Genomic DNA, 19,791 nt, shown 5'->3' on the forward strand with positions numbered 1-19,791 from the left:
GCAGGACATCTGAAGACGACCAAACTCCTCAGGGGTGACGGACAGTGTCTGGAGATCAGGAAGATGAAGGGGAAGAAGGCGCTTCATCCTAGCCGTCGAGGCTCGAGTCCCTACTACACACACCTGTGGGGAAGTTGAAGAGACTAGAGAGTCAGGATAGACAGGGGATGACTTGGCAAAGCTCTGGGCAGGAGGTGTAATAACGTTGGAAGATGAGGGAAGTATAGCGGGTTCAGAAGCAGGAGGCTGAGGACCGTAGTCGAAGGCAGGGTATGGCTCCTTAGGGACCCGTACCCCAGGGACATCGCCAATCAAGACGCTGGCAAACTTGATGGGAGCCCGGACTACGTCAGTCCAGCCTTCAAAGTAGGGACAACTGACGTAACAGTGGAGAACAGGGAAGGTGTCAACCCGCCCCAGGTAGTCGGCCACTTGACACTGGCGGCAGTTGGTGAGGTCGGCATCAGGGAGAACTTCGTCGGCCACGACAATGCAGGTACACCCAGAATCCCTAAAGATGGAAGAGGTCCAAGATCCATTAACAGTACCGGCAACAAGGGGTCGAGGAACACGGTGCTCAGAGAGGCAAAATCCTACCGTGAAAGGTTGAGATGGAGGACTCTTTGAAGGCCCGTGGATTCTGGGACACCGGGGCCTAATGTGGCCTAACTCACCACAGCCATGACACTTGATGGTGGAGGAAGTAGTCGGTGGATGACGTGCGAGTTGGTGGTGACTGCTTGGACGGGGGCTTCAAGTGTCGGGGAGCAGGTTTGGCCGAGGATCGACTGGAGTAGTGTGCCGTGCTCCAATCATCAGTTAGCTGGACTGCGCTGTCGAGAGACGAGGGTCTGTGCTCTTTGATAAAAGTGCGGAGGTCAGGACTCAAAGAAGCCAAGAACTGGTCCAGTACCATGAATTTCTTCAAGGAATCAAAATCTGCCGGAACCTTAGAAGCCTCCAACCAGCTCTGGAATAGACGGGTTAAGTGAACAGCAAACTGAGTATAATTTTCCCCGTCTCTAATCTTGGCAGAGCGGAAATCGAGGCGATATCCGTCTGAAGTCTTCTTGAATCCTGCCAGCAAGGACATTCTCAGCGCGTCGTAATCACTGGTAATCTCAGGAGAAAGAGAGACGTACAACTCTGCTGCTTTTCCTGTCAACAGACACCCCAACCTGACAGCATACGTATCCTGGTCGAGCTGTAACAGTTCCGCAACTCTCTCAAAGCGAGTGAGATAGGTAGCTATATCCTCTCCGTCCTGGTATGCTGGTAACTTGGGACGAGCAGCTGCCTCAGGGATGGTGAGAGTGGCAGGCTTACCTTGCGCGGACAGACGCATTCGCTCAGTTTCAGCTGTAAGTCGAGCAAGTTTTAACCTTTCTTGTCGCTCCGCTTCTTCTTTCCGTTCTTGTCGCTCCGCTTCTTCTTTTCGATCTTGTCGCTCCGCTGCTCGTTCTTCCCGCTCGTAGGCCTGCATCTGGATGACATATTGTCCAACGTCTGTTCCCGAGAAGCCTAATTCCACAGCCTGCTTCTAAAGTTCCTCGACGGAAGCCATTTTTTTTTTTTTTTTTTTTTACATTGCGGCCTATTGCGCCGGTAGGCCTCTTCCCGGTGGATCCTGATGGTCGGTCCAAGGGTTCTTTTCGGTGGGTCCTGATGGTCGGCCCAGCCCGTTCTGGCGCAGGCGAGTGTTTATAGTGGCGCCATCTTGCATTGGCTCATGCTGCCCTCCCAGAGCTCATCTTTGATCCTAGAATCTAGAGTCCGAGTTGATAGGTGGTCTTCTGGACAGCATGTGGGTAGTTTTAAGCCACTCGGCGGCTGCTGAAAAATCCCAGCTTGGTGGCACCGGGCGGGGATTGAACTCGCGTCCTCCTGAACACGGGGCCGTTACTCTGACGCCTCAGCCACCGCCTCCCCATGGTAAAGACAAATGTAACAGAAATGAAGAAATACCAATACCCAAAAGAAATACCAAAACAATCAAAACATAAGGAAACAACACCTCGCTACAGCCGACAAACACAACGTGGACGGCAGTAATAAGACTGTAGAAAATCTGTCAGTCTTGACACTGAAGCGATAAAACTGATTACTCGCAGTGTACAAAAAAAGTATACAAAACAGTAAACAAAAACATCAACTTACAGGAAAGGACGTCTGAAAGGAACTCACTTCCGGGCCTCAGACAGTGAGTGCGCGCTCAAGGCGACTTCAAAGCTGTAATCCTTCCAAGGGACTGGAACAACAGATTAAACAATTAATCAGACATGTCCAAAGGCAAGAATCCTGGCGAGGTCGCCACATGTGAGGGAAAACGGGAGGCCACGATCTCTCGCCCTCAATATTAAGATGTAATAGCCACGAATGCCCTAATAGCCCTTTGGAGAGGAAAACAGCACAAAATAAGGGTGAGTGTATTAACACAAACAAAGACAACAAAATGACCACAAAGTAATCAAACCACTGTAGTGTGCAAAAGGGGTTGGCCTGCTGAGTCACCGGGGTTGGGTGCACCGGTTGTAATCCTCTCAGCTAAAGGCCAGGGAAGTGAAGTCCATAGGCTGGAGTGCAGTGGGAGACAGCAGTGGTGACTTGGTCGGGCGGTGCAGCCAGGGGAGAAGCAGCAAGGAGCCCAGACACGCAGCTTTCCCAGTGAGACGAAGGACCAGCGTGAGGTTGAGAAGGCGAGGTGTGCGCTCTGTGGTGGTGAGCTGGTGTCTGCCTTAGCCCGCCAGCCGGGCTATGACGTCGGCTCGGAAGTAGGAGGAGCCAGGGCGAAACGAGGCCGGCAGACTTAACAAGGCCGGCAGACTTAACAAGGCCGGCAGGGCGTAGTTACCCCTCACATCGATCATAGTCTAATAACAATATTGTTGTGCTGGAAGCTTCCCCCGGCGACCATAGGCCTCTAGAAGGCTCCGGGAGAAGCGAGCAGGGGGGCGGGGAGCTGTCCGTGGCCCGTGGGGCGCGGCCAGACGCCAGGCGGGAAGTGTTGCCAACTCGCATATATTTTTGCTACATGTTCTTGTATGATCTAAAATATACTGTAACATTCTAGACTGTACTGTTCTGGATACATATAGGAGAAGAGGGCGAGAGAGAGTCCAGCCCCAGGTTAGTGGTAAGTGAAGAGTCAGAGTGAAGTGTACTACTAAGGAAGAATATTAAACTGCAGCAGAAGCTGTGCAAAATGTTTACATATCTCCCTCCCACGGAGTCTCCTGACGGCGACACGGAACCCAAATAACACGTCCGGCATAAACATTGGCGTCAGGAGTGTAGCCATTTGTTTTTTCGCCATGGAGACTCGTTCCCAAGCTGCCCAGAGGGACGACATGTTGACTGAACTTTTGGAAACCTTGAGACTACAAGGGGAGAAACAAGAAAGAGCACACCAAGAACTCAAAGAACAACAAGAAAAAGCACACCAAGAACTCAAAGAACAACAAGAAAGAGCACAGCATCAACAAGAAGGAACACTCCAAGAACTCAAAGAACAACAAGAAAAAGCACACCAAGAACTCAAAGAACAACAAAAAAGAGCACAACATCAACAAGAAGGAACACTCCAAGAACTCAAAGAACAACAAGAAAGAGCACAGCAACAACAAGAAGGAACACTCCAAGAACTCAAAGAACAGCTAGAAGATCGCTTCACAGGATTACAGTTACAGCTAAAAGCAGTACAAGATGGAAGTGAGTCAGTGCGAAGAGAAATGACTGATGTGACCACGAACTTGGGACAACGCCTGATAGAAGTGGAGAAAGAACACACAAATCTTCAACAAGAGATGGAGGTGGTACGGGAGACGACACACAAAGAAATATTAGAAGTAAGTGCCAGAGTGAAGGCCCTTGAAGACTGCTTGGCTGGAAACGGACAGCCAGTGCCTTCAGGGGATAGTTGTATCCAAGATGCTTCTCCTACGCAAGTCCGGGGTAGTTTAAGCCCTGTTTCGCCTGAGTTTGTCCCCGCAAGAAGTTCCGCCAGCCCCATGAGTCTGCTGGGTTCGCCTGTTAGAAAGAAGCCTCAGGAGTTTGATGGCAAGGTCTCCTGGGAGGCTTACCGCGCTCAGTTTGAGCTGTTGGCAGCTCGGAACGGATGGGATGACCAAGAGTGCGCGGTACAGCTGGCCACCAGCCTGAAAGGGGCGGCGCTGGAGGTCCTTGCTCAGCTCGACAATGCGACAAAGGGCAGCTACAGCGGGCTGGCACAGGCGCTGGAGCAACGATATGGGACCAAGCACCAGAACGAGCTCTTCAGGGTTAGGTTCAGAACCCGCAACAGGAGGCGCGGCGAGTCTCTTCAGGAACTCGCTCAGGACCTTGAGAGCATGGCGCACAAGGCATACCCAGGTGCCACCCCTGACCTGCTGACGGTTTTGCTGCGTGATCAATTCATCGATGCCCTGGACAGCCCTCAGCTGAAGATACAAGTGAACTAAGCTAAGCCAACATCAATCCAAGAAGCTCTGGCACGTGCCATGGAGTTTGAGTCCTTTGTTGGGTCTAGCTTGTCAAGCTTCAGGGACGACTCGACTTCTGGCTTTAGGGCACGAAAGGGCGCTGTCAGCGACACAGACAGGTTCCAAGGAACGTGCTGGTACTGCGAGAAGATTGGGCACAAGGAGAACGAATGCTATAAGAGGAAGAAGGAATATGAAGGTGGCGCTAAGAAGAAGCCCAGAGAAGGACCTGTGGAGAAAAGGGGCACTGGAAGAATGAGTGTCGGAAAAATGTGCCCCCAACGAGGGACCACCACTCGGGAAACTAAGAAGGACTGGTTCACGGGGGCAACGACCAGTCTGTCCTGTACATGCCCCGAAGATGTCAATGTGCAGGAGAACCACCATGACGAGCTGCCAAGTGGAGGGCAAGGTTGACGGAGTGTTGTGGCCTGTGGTCGTCGACACAGGCTCGGAACGCACATTTGTGCGGCCTGACGTGGTGAGTCATCGTCGGCTTCCTAAGACGTCGCATCGACTGTGCGGAGTCACTGGACACTATGCAGAGCTCAGAGGCCCAGTGGACGTGAAGTTTGAGCTCGGAGGAAAGGAAGAGTCCCTCTCTGTGTACGTGGCTGGCATGAACGAACCCTGCATCCTAGGTATGGATTATCTTGTCTCCCACAGGTGCGAGCTGGACTTCCGCGCTAAGCAGCTGACTGTAGGAGGAAGGAGGGTGCCACTGACGACTGTGCACAAGGAGGGCCTGCCAGTGACAGTCAAGCGCACCACCATTACTCCTCCGAGGTCAGAGATGCTGTTACCCTGTCAAATTACGGGTGCCCCCCCGGCTAGTCTGTGTGTGGTAGAGTGGAAGTCGATGTCCGGTAGAAAACGGGGTGATTGTAGGCAGTACTTTGGCAGACCCTACTGTAACGGAAGTGCCTGTCGTCGTGGCCAATGTCTCCTTCAGCCCAAAGAAAAGAAAACAAGGGACCATGGTGGGGTTGTGCCAAGAGATCGACCAGAAACCAAGAACCTGTGTCTGCAGGAGAACCCTGACGAAGCCCCAGGAGGAGCTGCCCGACTACCTGCGCGACCTGTTTGACAGGAGCTCCAAGTGTCTAGAGGAGCCCCAAGTGGAACAGCTCAGGGAGCTTCTCGTGAGGAATGCAGATGTGTTTTCCACAGGAGACCTGGACTTGGGGTGTACGGACCTGGTAGAGCACCACATCGACACAGATAGCCACCGCCCAGTGAAGCAAGCTCCTCGAAGGATGGCACCAGCCCGTCGCAAGGAGATGGATGAGGTGATCTCCGGCAACAGGGGTTAATCGAGCGGTCCAGCAGCCCGTGGGCGTCTGCTGTAGTGCTCGTCAGGAAAAAGGACGGTTCCCTCAGGTGCTGCGTGGACTACCGAGCCCTCAACGATCTCACCATCAAGGATTCATACCCACTCCCACGGATCGACGACACGCTCGACGCTTTGGTGGGTTCCAAGTGGTTTTCAACACTGGATATGAAGTCTGGGTATCACCAAGTCAAAATGGTGGAGCAGGACAAAGAGAAAACAGCCTTCTCCTACGGTCAAGGCCTGTGGCAGTTTAAGGTCATGCCCTTTGGCCTGTGCAACGCGCCGGCCACGTTCGAGCGGCTGATGGAGAGGGTGCTGGAGGGACTTCACTGGAAGACGGCACTCATCTACCTCGACGACGTGATTGTCTTTGGCCAGACCTTCGAGCAGGAGATGGAAAGGCTATCAGAGGTTTTCGCCCGGTTTAGAGCTGCACACCTTAAGCTCAGCCCGAAGAAATGCTGTCTGTTCCAAAAGGAGGTCCAATACTTGGGACACATCGTGAGCGAGGCTGGAGTACGCACTGATCCTGAGAAGGTGGCTGCGGTAAGGGACTGGCCGACACCCACCAACGTGAAGGAGCTGCGGAGCTTCCTCGGGTTGTGCTCATACTACCGCAGGTTTGTGAAAGGCTTCGCTACGATTGCTGCACCACTGCACCTCCTGACGAAGAAGGGGCGCAAGTTTGAGTGGACAGCGGAAACTCAGGTTGCCTTTGAGAAGCTCAAGGAGGCCCTCATCAGCTCGCCCGTACTCACCTACCCAGACCCCTCTAAGCCTTTTATACTGGATTGTGATGCCAGTGATGAGGGGATTGGTGGAGTGCTGTCCCAGGCATGTGCCGACATGGAGCGGGTTGTGGCCTACTTCAGCAAGAAGCTCACTCCAGCCGAGAAAAACTATTGCGTGACCCGGAAAGAACTCCTGGCAGTAGTCAAGAGCCTTGACTTTTTCCATGCTTACCTGTACGGTGCAACTTTCACCATCTCCACGGATCACGCCGCATTGCGGTGGTTGAAGTCACTGAAAAACCCTGAGGGCCAGCTTGCTCGCTGGATAGGTAAACTAGAGCAGCATCACTACACTATTGTGCACCGACATGGGCTAACACACGGTAACGCGGACAGCTTGAGCCGGCGCCCCTACCTACCTGAGTGTCAACATTGCCTGCAGAGGGAAAGCGTCCAGAATATGTGCCGCCGCACTACAGTGGAACAGACAGCGGAGGTGCCATGGGAAGACTTGGGAAAACTGCAGCGGGAGGACCGAGATATGAGACCAATTATGGAGTGGCTGAGTCAGTCGTCAACGCGACCTGGGTGGGAAGTAATCTCGAGAGAAAGCCCTACCACCAAGAATTACTGGACTCAGTGGGACACTCTTCGGATGGACAACGGGGTGTTGCAGCGACGCTGGGTCTCTCATGATGGTCTTGACCGCTACTGGTCCACGGTGCCACCTGTGAAGTCCCGGGAAGGCGTCTTGAAAGAAATGCACGACAGCATCACCAGCGGACACCTTGGGGTAAAGAAGACACTGAGTCGCCTGCGCCAAAGGTTCTATTGGGTTGGCATGAGGAAGGACGTGGAAGAATGGTGTCACGCGTGTGAGGTGTGCTGTGCAAAGAAGGGCCCCAAGAAGCGTCACCGTGCCCCATTGCAACTATACCAGGTTGGAGCCCCCAAGGAACGGGTGGCAGTGGATATAGCAGGACCCTTGCCTCTGACGACGAACGGAAATAGATACATCTGCGTCACAATGGATTACTTCACCAAGTGGCCGTAAGCCTACGCCATCCCTGACCAGGAAGCCACTACCATCGCCAAGGTTTTGGTGGAGGAGTTCTTCTGTCGCTTCGGTGTGCCTAACGAGCTCCATTCCGACCAGGGAAGAAATTTTGAGTCAACAGTCCTTGCTGAGTGCTGCAAGCTTCTGGGTATCAAGAAGACCCGGACCACCCCTCTGCACCCACAGTCAGATGGAATGGTGGAGAGGTTTAATTGGACGTTGGGCCAGGAGATGGCCAAGCAGTGCAACAATGATCAGCCTTCATGGGATCAGAAGCTGCCTGCGCTTCTCATGGCCTACAGGTCTGCCGCCCACGAGACTACGGGGTATTCACCGGCAAAGCTGATGTTTGGACGTGAGCTGCGATTGCCGGTGGATTCCACTGACAGGAAGGCCTCCTGGGGAAAGCCTTCCAAGGGACGCCTCCAGTTTTGCCCGTCAACTAGAGGAACGGCTGGAAGAGGTGCACCATCAAGTCCGAGGTGCCTTGAAGTTCTCCGGGGAGGCCATGAAGCGCGGTTATAATATGAGGGCAAGCCACGTTGACTTCAAGGAAGGAGACCAAGTCTGGCTTTACAACCCGCAGAGGAAGGAAGGACAGTATCCGAAGTTACAGAGCCCCTGGGAAGGCCCTTACACTGTGCTGAAACGCCTCTCCGACGTGACTTACCGAATCCGAAAGTTGTCCACGTCAACCGCCTATGGAGGTACCACGGTCCGGGAAACTACACCTGGAACAATTACAGACACCCAGCAGCCGACGAAAACGCAAGGGACGTCCAGGACCGAGAGGAGGTCGACGACGACATAGGCCTTCTGGACCTTTCAGCCGAGGGAGATAACCTCCCGGCTTCGACAGATGTTCCAGGGACACCCCAAGAAGCGGACGACGACGAGGCGCACCAGGAGACAGACGCGCAGGAGGCACCGAGCAGAAGACAGAGACAACGCAGGCGTCCACAGCGATACGACGATTATTATGTTTTTGATTAATTCTCTTAAGTTTGTATATAGTTAAGTGTGTGATCGGGACGATCACAATTAAGATGGGGTGATATTGTTGTACTGGTAGCTTCCCCCGGCGACCATCGGACTCTAGACGGCTCCGGGTGGAGCGAGCAGGGGGGCGGGGAGCAGTGAGCCGTCCGCCCCGTGGGGCGCGGCCAGACGCCAAGCGGGAAGTGTTGCCAACTCGCATATATTTTTGCTACATGTTCTTGTATGATCTAAAATATACTGTAACATTCTAGACAGTACTGTTCTGGATATATATAGGAGAAGAGGGCGAGAGAGTCCAGCCCCAGTCATAGTAAGCTAGTGGTAAGTGAAGAGTCAGAGTGAAGTGTACTACTAAGGAAGAATATTAAACTACAGAAGCTGTGGAAAGTGTTTACATATCTCCCTCCCACGGAGTCTCCTGACGGCGACACGGAACCCAAGTAACACGTCCGGCATAACAATATTTATTAGCAACCTAAAAACGAAAAAGAATCGGACATCAAGATTTATCCAGTAACTCCAATAAATAAATAAAATAATAAAATAATGGAAACGGGAGCTGTGATGGAAACGAAAAGCAGGACAAAATGGTGGGAACTTGGGGAGACGGTCAGCGAGGCAGTGACTCAACGTCTCCACACAGGGCCCATACCGCGTGATACCACATGGAGGCGGGCGAGCGCCGAGCGTCACTAAGATCCAAACGGTATCGGTACTAGCGACAATGCTCAGTGCCGAGTGATCATGACGTTTCGGCACCCGAGTGATCATGAGGCTTCGCGGCATTAGGTACTGAACTGGGTGCCGCGAAGAATCGATTCTTCGCGGCACTCGGTTCCGGTGTAGCAGGAAATTTTTCCCCCCTGACTGAAATTCCCCCAGGGAAAATTAGCCTAGGATCGATTTCTCCCCGGGAAAAGCAGCCTGGGCTGTTATTCCCCCGGGGGGAATTTCAGACCTAAGATTTTTTTCCCCCTATAGGCCATTTATCCCCTCCTTACATAGAAACTATTTTAATGAATTACATAATCAACGGTAAGTTTGACAAAATAATAGGAATTTTTTCTACATCAGAATCATATTAGTTTATGTAGTCTGGTAATTTACTGGTACTTGTGTAGTACTAATAATGTGTTGAATTTATATGGCAGAGTACTCACCGATATTATGTAGGCAGCACATCATAATGTTAAACCATATCATCCGTCATGTTCCGTAGTTACTGATACTATTTCATTATTGTCTACGTTGGAGTCAAAAGCAGTTTCAGATAGAACAATGGTGATGGCTCATTATACTTGTCATAATCAGATTATCAGGATCATGGTAAAAAATAAGTCTTTATTGGAGGGCTAGATAAAAAGTACTTAAAAAGCAATTAAAAATAACGGATTTTTGGGGAGTGTTCATTCATTTTATCCTTTGTCTTTTTGATTGTAGGATTGGATTACACTTAAGACAACTCCATGAGGCCTTATAATTTTGTGTTGTTCCAAGGCAGGAAGTGTGGTACCATTCAAAACATGATTCGCACTCGACCACTTCGCGTCCATCTGCCGTAATTCCTGTACATTCTTGACATAGCCATGCCCCAGGAATGTCGTCCTCCTTTGCCTTTAAGTGTTGCATGAAGCGTTGTAATTGCATCTTCATCCATATATTTGTAAACACATTTAAGTGTTTGTCTTCTCATGACAAGCATGCCAGGAAGCTTCTCTGGTTTTGTCTCTATTTCATCTTCTGTGACTTGTTTTCCTTCTGCTTCCACCCTTCTGACAGCTTTCTCATCTGCAAACATGAGTAAAATTACTTTCTCTTCTGCTGGAATATGTAGGACTCCCGTTTGTTCAGGATATTGGTGCTGCTCATTCACAGATGCGTTGCACGGTTCTGCTCCAGTGATGTCATCTTCTTGCCTTAAACCGTTCGTGTCATTTTGTTTGTACACCTTTAAATTCACTATGTGGCACAAGTTTTTTAGCTCTTTATTTGATGCAACGTTTTTCAGTTTTGCGCGTCCTTTGCTTACAAGAGAAACAACTTCATACGGGCCTATGTATTTTGCTTCTAATTTTCCTCCCATTCGGTGATTATTTTTGTTGTTTCTTAATAGTACTAATGAGCCATCAACTATTTCATTGTATTTAGATGTATTTCTTGCATCATAGTTCTTCTTTTGTCTGTTTTGAGCTTTAGCAATATTCATAGTGATTTTTTTCATCAGCTGCCTTTTTCTGACAACACTCTCTCTGTTAGCTCTTTAACAGTCTCTGCTGTCGTTACCCTAGTTCCTGCCGCCTCATATGACTCAGTATTTAGGATGACTGGAAGCACGGGATCTCTCCTAAACATTGCAATGAAAGGAGTAACACCAGTGCTGGCATGGACCGAAGGACGATATCCGAATAGGATTCTCTTTATGTGCAAATCCCAATCGTTCTGTTTTTCATTAACACATTTGATAAGAGCTCTTTCGAGGGTTTGATTAAATCTCTCCTGCAATCCATTTGTTTGTGGATGATAGGCTGAAGCACTTCTGTGATCTATCTGTAACTTAATTGGCACATATGATATCATTCAGTTCGTTGACAAATTCTCTCCCTTGGTCGGTGATCAAGGTTTCTATACAGCCAAATTCACATATGGTGTCTAAAAAGAACTGTGCAACTTCTGCTGCAGATTTGTGTTTTAAAGGTGAAGCAACTGGAAATTTCATAAAGTAGTCGGTCATTGCTACAATGTAACAGTGTCCTCTCTCTGTCTGGGGCAACGGTCCGATCAAGTCCATTCCAACCTGAGACCAAACTTTTTCAGGAACAGACACTGGATGTAACTCTGGAGCTTGCATTGCTGGTTTATTACTTGCTCTCTGGCACTTGTCACATTTAAAAACATAATCACTAACAAGTTCTTTGATGCCCTTAAAATAATACTTAGCAGTAATTTTTTCAATTGTCTTATCCCTTCCCATATGTGCACCACCAAACCCTTCATGACAAGCTTTGATAACTCGGCTCACTTCCGTTTTCATCAACACTTGACGTGACTGAACATTATTTATTTTTCGTTTATGCATTAAATATCCATCTTTAACACAAAAGGGTTCGCACTTTTTTCTAATATCACGCTTTTCGTCTTTGTTTAGTCCATCAGGATACTTCCCGCTATCCAGATATTGGTAGTATGTGTGGTAAGTGAGCTCCTTCATATTCTGATGCAGCTGTTTCCACTGCCACTGCTCGGACAACTGTGAAGCATGTTGGCGCCAAGACTAGAAGGAAAACAGATAAAAAGAGAGCGATTGTGAGAGCCCTAGTGATGGTAGTTTTGTCGTGATGATAATTATCCTGTGTGGCAGGCTGTAGTTGCTACACGTCGCCATAGCCATACGCTTATAACAGCAGTGGGGTTGGGGGAATCTTGGCCCAGAGGGGGGAATATTATCCTGGGACAAAATTCCCCCAGGGGGATATATATCCTGGGCCATATTTCCCCCGGGGGGAATTTCGGACAGGGGGAAAAACAGACCATTACACCGGTACCTGGTGCCGCGAAGCCTCATGATCACTCGGGTGCCGGGAAGCGTCATGATCACTCGGCACTGAGCATTGCCGCTAGTACCGGTACCGTTTGGTAAGTGCCGGTTTTACAGTCACCGCAGAGAGCATATATAAGGCAAATAATTATTCAAAACACCTTTATTTTTGTTGTACAAGCGTTTTATTGGGCAGCGTATCGTACACCGCCAGCACAACAGAGTCTGTCGTCTCAGCCAACGCAATGGATATTTTCGGTAAGTACATTTAGTGTTTTATTTATCTATTGACATTTCTTTTTGAAAATGTTGTATGTAGTTGTCTTCGTGGCTCATACAAGTGTGCTGATAGGGTTAACAAACTATTGCATACCTGTGGATTTGGTGGCACTCAATCAACATGAATTCTATTATGAAATATTAAGAATATATAAGACAGCCACCCAAAAAACATTCAAGGTATAATGGAACTATTCATAGTAGTTGGTCCCAGGCAGAGGGGGAGAAAAAACAAAAACTATAGAACTACACCCATCACGGGTGGTCACCAGTTTATTTTGAATATATTTTTATGTAGTAATCAGTACGACTGTTTGTGTTATGAATAACTAGACAAGAAGTGATAGGCTACTGTCTTACAGTGAAAGGTAACTATTTTAGCTCTGATTGATTCAGACGGCATTAGGGTACTAATTATTAGGTTTGCTTAGTTCCGTGGAATCATATATAATTCTCAATTTATTAAGTCGCCATATTTTATTTTAGCAGCAATAGGTTATTATCCTGAGCAGTGATAGGTTATTATCCTAATGTTGAGCTGTAGCTCTAGGATAGTGTCATTTGCCCTGACAGCTACTTCACAGCAAGTTTCCACAGCAATAAGATGATTTTTCTCATTTATTTAAAATACTGACTACAATATTAATTTCTGAATAATTTATGGGAATGGCAGTTAAGGAGATTTTTTTATATTTTCTTGAAATAGCTGTGTTGTTATTCTGTAAATATTTTGCTCCATTGTTCTCGTCGTTGTATTCTGGTGTGACAGTTATTTCCATATGATAAAGCATCATAGGTTACCCAAAAAATTGAAGGCAGTCTCTGAAATATACCACTCAGGTCAGGCCAAAATCTTCAGGTAGGTTATGTAGGATTGTGCAGGATAGGTTGCCTGCCCCTTCCTATCTTTCAGTTTAAAAAAAATAAAGTTGGGGGCAAATGCTATAGCTGCATTAGCATTACAATTTGTTCTTCCATTCATCACTCTGTCCCTCAGTCACCGTTATAGTGTACTTGTTTAAATTTTCCAGCTTGTTTCTTTTTCAGTTCTCTTGTTTTCTGCACACCCAACATTTATTTATTTTCATCCTAATTTCAACATGACAGCATTTTTTTTTAATGATACTTTATGTACATATATGTCTCTCCCACAGGATGTGGAATTCTTCTGAATCTTAAGATGCTTGTCACAGTGAAATACCTGGTCACAAGCAATTTCCTCTTCACCATAGCTGACTGCATATAAATTGTCGTCATCAGGTAGCAGGGCTATTGGAGATGTCAACTGATATACCTGGTACACTTTCTACATATAATTTCTCTATCCGAGGAAGCACACCATGTGTCCGAAAAAGTTTATGATGTTGCTGGTATGGCAGGAGTTACAAAGAGTGTCAGGGTCAAGGTTAGACTACACCTAGGATCAGTCCGCTCATTCTCAGTAGTGATGTACAGGCTGACGGATGAGGTCAGGCAGAAGTCTCCATGGACCATGATATTTGTGGATGACATTGTGATATTTAGTGAAGGCAGGGAAGAAACTGAAAATGAACTAGAGAGGTGGAGGTTTGCACTGTATAAGAGGGATGAAAATCAGCAGGAGCAAGACTGAGTACATGTGAGTGAGCCCTACGGAAATGGTACAGTGAGGTTTCAGTGAGTGGAGTTGGCAAAGGTTGATAAGTTCAAATACTAGGGCTTAACAGAACAAAGCAATGGAACGTGTGCTACAGAAAGGAAGAAAAGAGTACCATACAGGCCAGGTGGAATAGAGGGAGAATGGTGACACGATCATCCGATATTTCTGCTCCAGGACAAAGCCCTGGGCTGTCCTGTGGTGACTGTGTCCATTTATAGCATCAAAGAGCAGTCAAGTTACAGATATCATAAAAGACCTTTTGCTGTAAGAAAATCTTTATTTGGTAATAAATTTACCTGTATTTTCAACATGGAAAAATAAATTATTAAACGGTGTAATCCTTTTTTTCATCACACGTACTAAGGCTAAATAAAGCTATATTATCAATAAAATATTAATATGTAATGATAAATTCTTTACCCCATGCTAAATTAATTATTAAAGGTAAAGTTGGGGGCATATGCTTTAGCGGCATGTGGCCTCATTGCTCATCTCCATCTTATTGGCCCTAGAGCTGGTTGTTGGTAAGAACTAATTATCCTGGGACATGGCTAGTGTGACAGGAGAGTTACCAGTTTATTTTCCCCAGGTTATCCCATATATCCATTTCTTTGAGTGAAGAAACAATTCCCCCTGCTTTATTTCTTAGTATTTTTAGATTAATAGTACTCAAAACCATTATAATTTGAAGAAAATATACAAATAAGTAATTCAATAGAAGTAATAAAGAAAACTAACTAATCTAAGAAAACGTAACATAACCGAACCAGAACTGTCAGTGCACTGGACAGTCAGGGCGGCGGCTGCAGTGGTTAGGTTATGTCTGTTTGGTTGAGGCAGCAGTCTCCATGGACCATGATATTTATGGGTGACATTGTGACGTGTAGTGAAGGCAGGAGAGAAACTGAAAATGAACTAGGAGGAGCAAGCCTGAGTACATGTGAGTGAGCCCTATGGAGATGGTACAGTAAGGTTTCACTAAGTTGGCAAAGGTAGATAAGTTCATTTACTAGGGCTTAACAGTCCAAAGCAATGGAATGTGAGCTACAGAAGAGAAGAAAAGAGAACCGTACAGGCCAGATGAAATGGAGGGAGATTGTGACAGAATCATCCGATATTTCTGCTCCCTGGGGCTGTCCTGTGGTGACTGTGTCCATTTATAGCATCAAAGAGCAGTCAAGATACAAATATCATAAAAGAACTTTTGCTGTAAGAAAATCTTTACCTGGTAGTAAGTTTACCTGTATTTTCAACATGGAAAAATAAATTATTAGACTGTGTAATCCTTTTTCATCGCACGTACTAAGGCTAAATAAAACTATTTTATCAATAAAATATTAATGTGAAACGATACATTCTTTACCTTTACCCCATGCTAAATAAATAAAGGTAGAGTTGGGGGCATATGCTATAGCTGCATGTGGCCTCACTGCTCATCTCCATCTTGCTGGCCCTAGAGCTGGTTGTTGGTAAGAACTAATTATCCTGGGACATGGCTAGTGTAACAGGAGAGTTACCAGTTTACTTTCCCCAGGTTTTCCCAAATATCCATTTCTTTGAGTGAAGAAACAATTCCCCCTGCTTTGTTCCTTATTGTTTTCAGATCAATAATACTCAATACCATTATAATTTGAAGAAAATAAACAAACAAGTAGGTAGTTCAATAGAAGTACTAAAGAAGGCTAACTAATCTAAGCAAACCTAACATAACCCTGCCAGTACTGTCAGTGCACTGGACAGTCGGGGCAGTGGCTGTAGTGGTTAAGTGGTGCTACTTTGGCTTGTTATCTACAAGAAAAAAAATATCTACACCGTACTTTGGCTTGTTATCTACAAGGGAAAGTATCTACACCATAGAAATTTTATTTTGTAATGATATCTACATGGTAAAACTAATTATAACACTTTTGGTTTTGGTTTGGTTATGTTACGTCTACTTAGGTTAGTTACTTATAATGTACACCTTCATATTATGGTTAAATAGCATTTATTTTTGCCCTTTGCCCACAGTTTGGAAGAGTACATGATATTTTTAAGTGGCAGAGCTAAACCATTTACCAAAGACTGTAAATATTCGTCCTTGGGGTGTTTAATCCTCTACTCCCCCTTTTTTAATCACACTGAAAAGTAGAATGAACAGCTGGGAGGGCCGCACGTCAAAAATGCTCAGGAGAAGATTAAAGAAACACTGGTACATTGGTTAGCAGGTTCAGCAGCAAATCCGTGTCCGTGTATGAATCTCAGCTTGATCAGTCTACACACAGCTCACCCAGCTGTTCATGGACCCTTTTGGGCTGACCAACTAATGGGTATCTAGGTAAACTTTGGGAAGATAAACTGTGGGTAGCAGGAGTTTCACACTGGCCCTGTCATTATTATTATTACCCACCACAGACTCAAGGACAAGTAAGGCGGACAAACACAGAGGCCGCACGCAGCTTTGAGGCATGCCCACAACTTTACCTGGAGACGAGGTAATCCTGAAAACATGATTTATCTCGAGAAAAACGACTTTTGTCGCTGTGCAGTTCATGGTACGCGCCGAGAAATCATGTGACTTTGTTTACGTTTTCACGCTCACGCTCGCCAACCTCGCCCGACCAGTTATACCAACACTGCCGACGATTTAGGTTCGGTGCGGGTCTCGTTGGGGACGTCGCGACCGTCCCCGATGACTCCCGATAAAGGGGCTCTCACACATTCCCGGTCCCGGTCGCGACCGTCCCCGATGACTCCCGATAAGCCGATCGGGGCCTGACCGCCGACAAAATAGGCAATAATCCCCAGACCGGCGGCTTACCGCCGGTAAGCCGGCGGTTTACCGGCGGTAGACCGGCGACCATATACGATTTTCGATTTCTCCGACTGGCGACTGCAGCAGGTCAGTCGGCGGTAGACCGCCGGCCTACCGGCGGCAGACCTGCTGCACATCGACGAGCAAACACTCTCTGCATTTTCATATATTTATAATTACCTCATAAATAGCTTCATACCTAAATTCATTCGTGTGCATAAAACTCTCTCTCTCTCTCTCTCTCTCTCTCTCTCTCCTTTCACCCATTACTCTTCCTCCTTTCTTTCATCTCTCCCTTCCTTCCTCACTCTCCTCCATCCCTCTCCCTCTCTTCCTCACTCCTTCCCACCTGTTCCTCATTCCATTCCTTTCCCTTCCTGTCTCTCTCTCTCTCTCTCTCTCTATTTCTCTATCTATCTATCTATCTATCTATATATATATATATATATATATATATATATATATATATATATATATATATATATATATATATATATATATATATATATATATATATATATATATATATATATATATATATATATATATATATTTTCTCTCTTTCACCCATTCCTCTTCCTCCTTTATCGCATCTCCCTCTCTCTCTTCATCCCTCGCTCCTACCTGTTCCTCTTCGTTTTCCTCCTTCCTCCCTCGCTAATCCCCAGGTCAGACACAGGTGTTCACTCGCGGTCTACCAGCGGTCTGCCGCGGGTGTCGGCGGCTGACCGCCGGTCGACCGCTGGTTGACAGGCGACATTTTTCCACACCGCCGGTCGACCGGGCGCATCGCCGATATCTTTGAAAATTTTAAAGTTGACCGGCGGTGGTCGGCTGCGTCTACGGTCCTCAGGGTCGACCGGCGGTCGACCGGCGGTCTGCCGCCGACAATCCCCGATCTTACAGATGGTCGACCGGCGACCGGCTTATCGGGAGTCATCGGGGACGGTCGCGACCGGGACCGGGAATGTGTGAGAGCCCCTTAAGCCGATCGGGGCCTGACCGCCGACAAAATAGGCAATAATCCCCGGACCGGCGGTTTACCGGCGGTAGACCGGCGACCATATACGATTTTCGATTTCTCCGACCGGCGACTGCAGCAGGTCAGTCGGCGGTAGACCGCCGGCCTACCGGCGGCAGACCGCCGGCCTACCGGCGGCAGACCGCCGGTCTACCGGCGGCAGACCTGCTGCACATCGACGAGCAAACACTTTCTTTGCATTTTAATATATTTATAATTACCTCATAAATAGCTTCATACCTAAATTCATTCGTGTGCATAAAACTCTCTCTCTCTCTCTCTCTCCTTTCACCCATTCCTCTTCCTCCTTTCTTTTCATCTCTTTCCACCCTCTCCCTTCCTTCCTCATTCTCCTCCATCCTCCCTCTCTCTTCCTCACTCCCACCTGTTCCTCCTTCCATTCCCTCTCTCTCTCTCTCTCTCTCTCTCTCTCTCTCTCTCTCTCTCTCTCTCTCTCTCTCTCTCTAAATCTATCTATCACTATCATCTATCTATATATATATATATTCATCTATCTATCTATGTATCTATCTATCTATCTATCTATCTATCTATCTATCTATATCTATATATCTATATATATATATCTATATATATCTATATCTATCTATATATATATCTATCTATATATATATATATATATATATATATATTTTTTCTCTCTCTTTCACCCATTCCTCTTCCTCCTTTATCTCATCTCCCTCTCTCTCTTCATCCCTCGCTCCTACCTGTTCCTCTTCGTTTTCCTCCTTCCTCCCTCGCTAATCCCCAGGTCAGACACAGGTGTTCACTCGCGGTCTTGCACCGGTCTACCGGCGGTCTACCGCCGGTCTGTCGTGGGTGTCGGCGGCTGACCGCCGGTCGACCGCCGGTCGACCGGCGACATTTTTCCACACCGCCGGTCGACCGGGCGCATCGCCGATATCTTTGAAAATTTTAAGGGGCTCTCACACATTCCCGGTCCCGTTCGCGACCGTCCCCGATGACTCCCGATAAGCCGATCGGGGCCTGACGGGGGCTTACCGCCGGTCTGCCTGCGGTAGACCGGCGGCTTACCGCCGGTAAACCGGCGGTAGACCGGCGACCATAATTTATACGATTTTCGATTTCTCCGACCGGCGACTGCAGCAGGTCAGTCGGCGGTAGACCGCCGGCCTACCGGCGGCAGACCGCCGGTCTACCGGCGGCAGACCTGCCGCACATCGACGAGCAAACACAAACCTTCCTGCAGAAGTCGGGGCAACTCGACAGGATCTAACTCCCACTCTGGTGACAGAACGGCAAACAAAAACAACACCTGATACCAACTACCACTGACGGGGCTCTAGAGGCTGTGGCCCCACAGTCTAACTAGCCCCATAAAACACCCAATAAGAAGAAGAATGTCCCCAGCCCCTGTCAGCCCCTGTCTCCCTGCCACGCCAGCTGCCTTCACGAGGAAGCCGCATTGTGGCAACGAAGAGGTAATGGTGTTGGCCACCTAGGTGGAACACAGAAGCCCAGCATCATCTTTGCGACTATGAAAGCCGCTCGGTTGATTTACTTTATGCACTCTTCCCTCGTTTCCTACTCGACCAACTGGTTCTGTTGTCATGTGGCTTCTGCTAACTCTCAAGACTTTCGGAAACCCATGGAAAAGAATGTAGAAAGCAAAACAAGTGTGAATATAACAATAAAATGTGGTAACGAGAAATGAAAAGCTGCTTGAAGTATTATTTTTTCCAATGGGTGTCATTATTAACTCTTTCATTGCTAATCGCTCACAACGAGACTATCCCCCCAGGCACGCTCGGGCAGCCCAGCAGGGGGGGAGGGGGATCTCTTTTAACCACTGATCTCAGAAACTATTCATCACAGCTACAAATCAAAAACACCATTGGAAAGAGGAGGCCAAGACCTATAAGATTCGGTTATGTAAGCCTCTC

Source organism: Eriocheir sinensis, chromosome 12 (assembly GCF_024679095.1).
Source record: "Eriocheir sinensis breed Jianghai 21 chromosome 12, ASM2467909v1, whole genome shotgun sequence".
NCBI lineage: Eukaryota > Metazoa > Arthropoda > Malacostraca > Decapoda > Varunidae > Eriocheir > Eriocheir sinensis.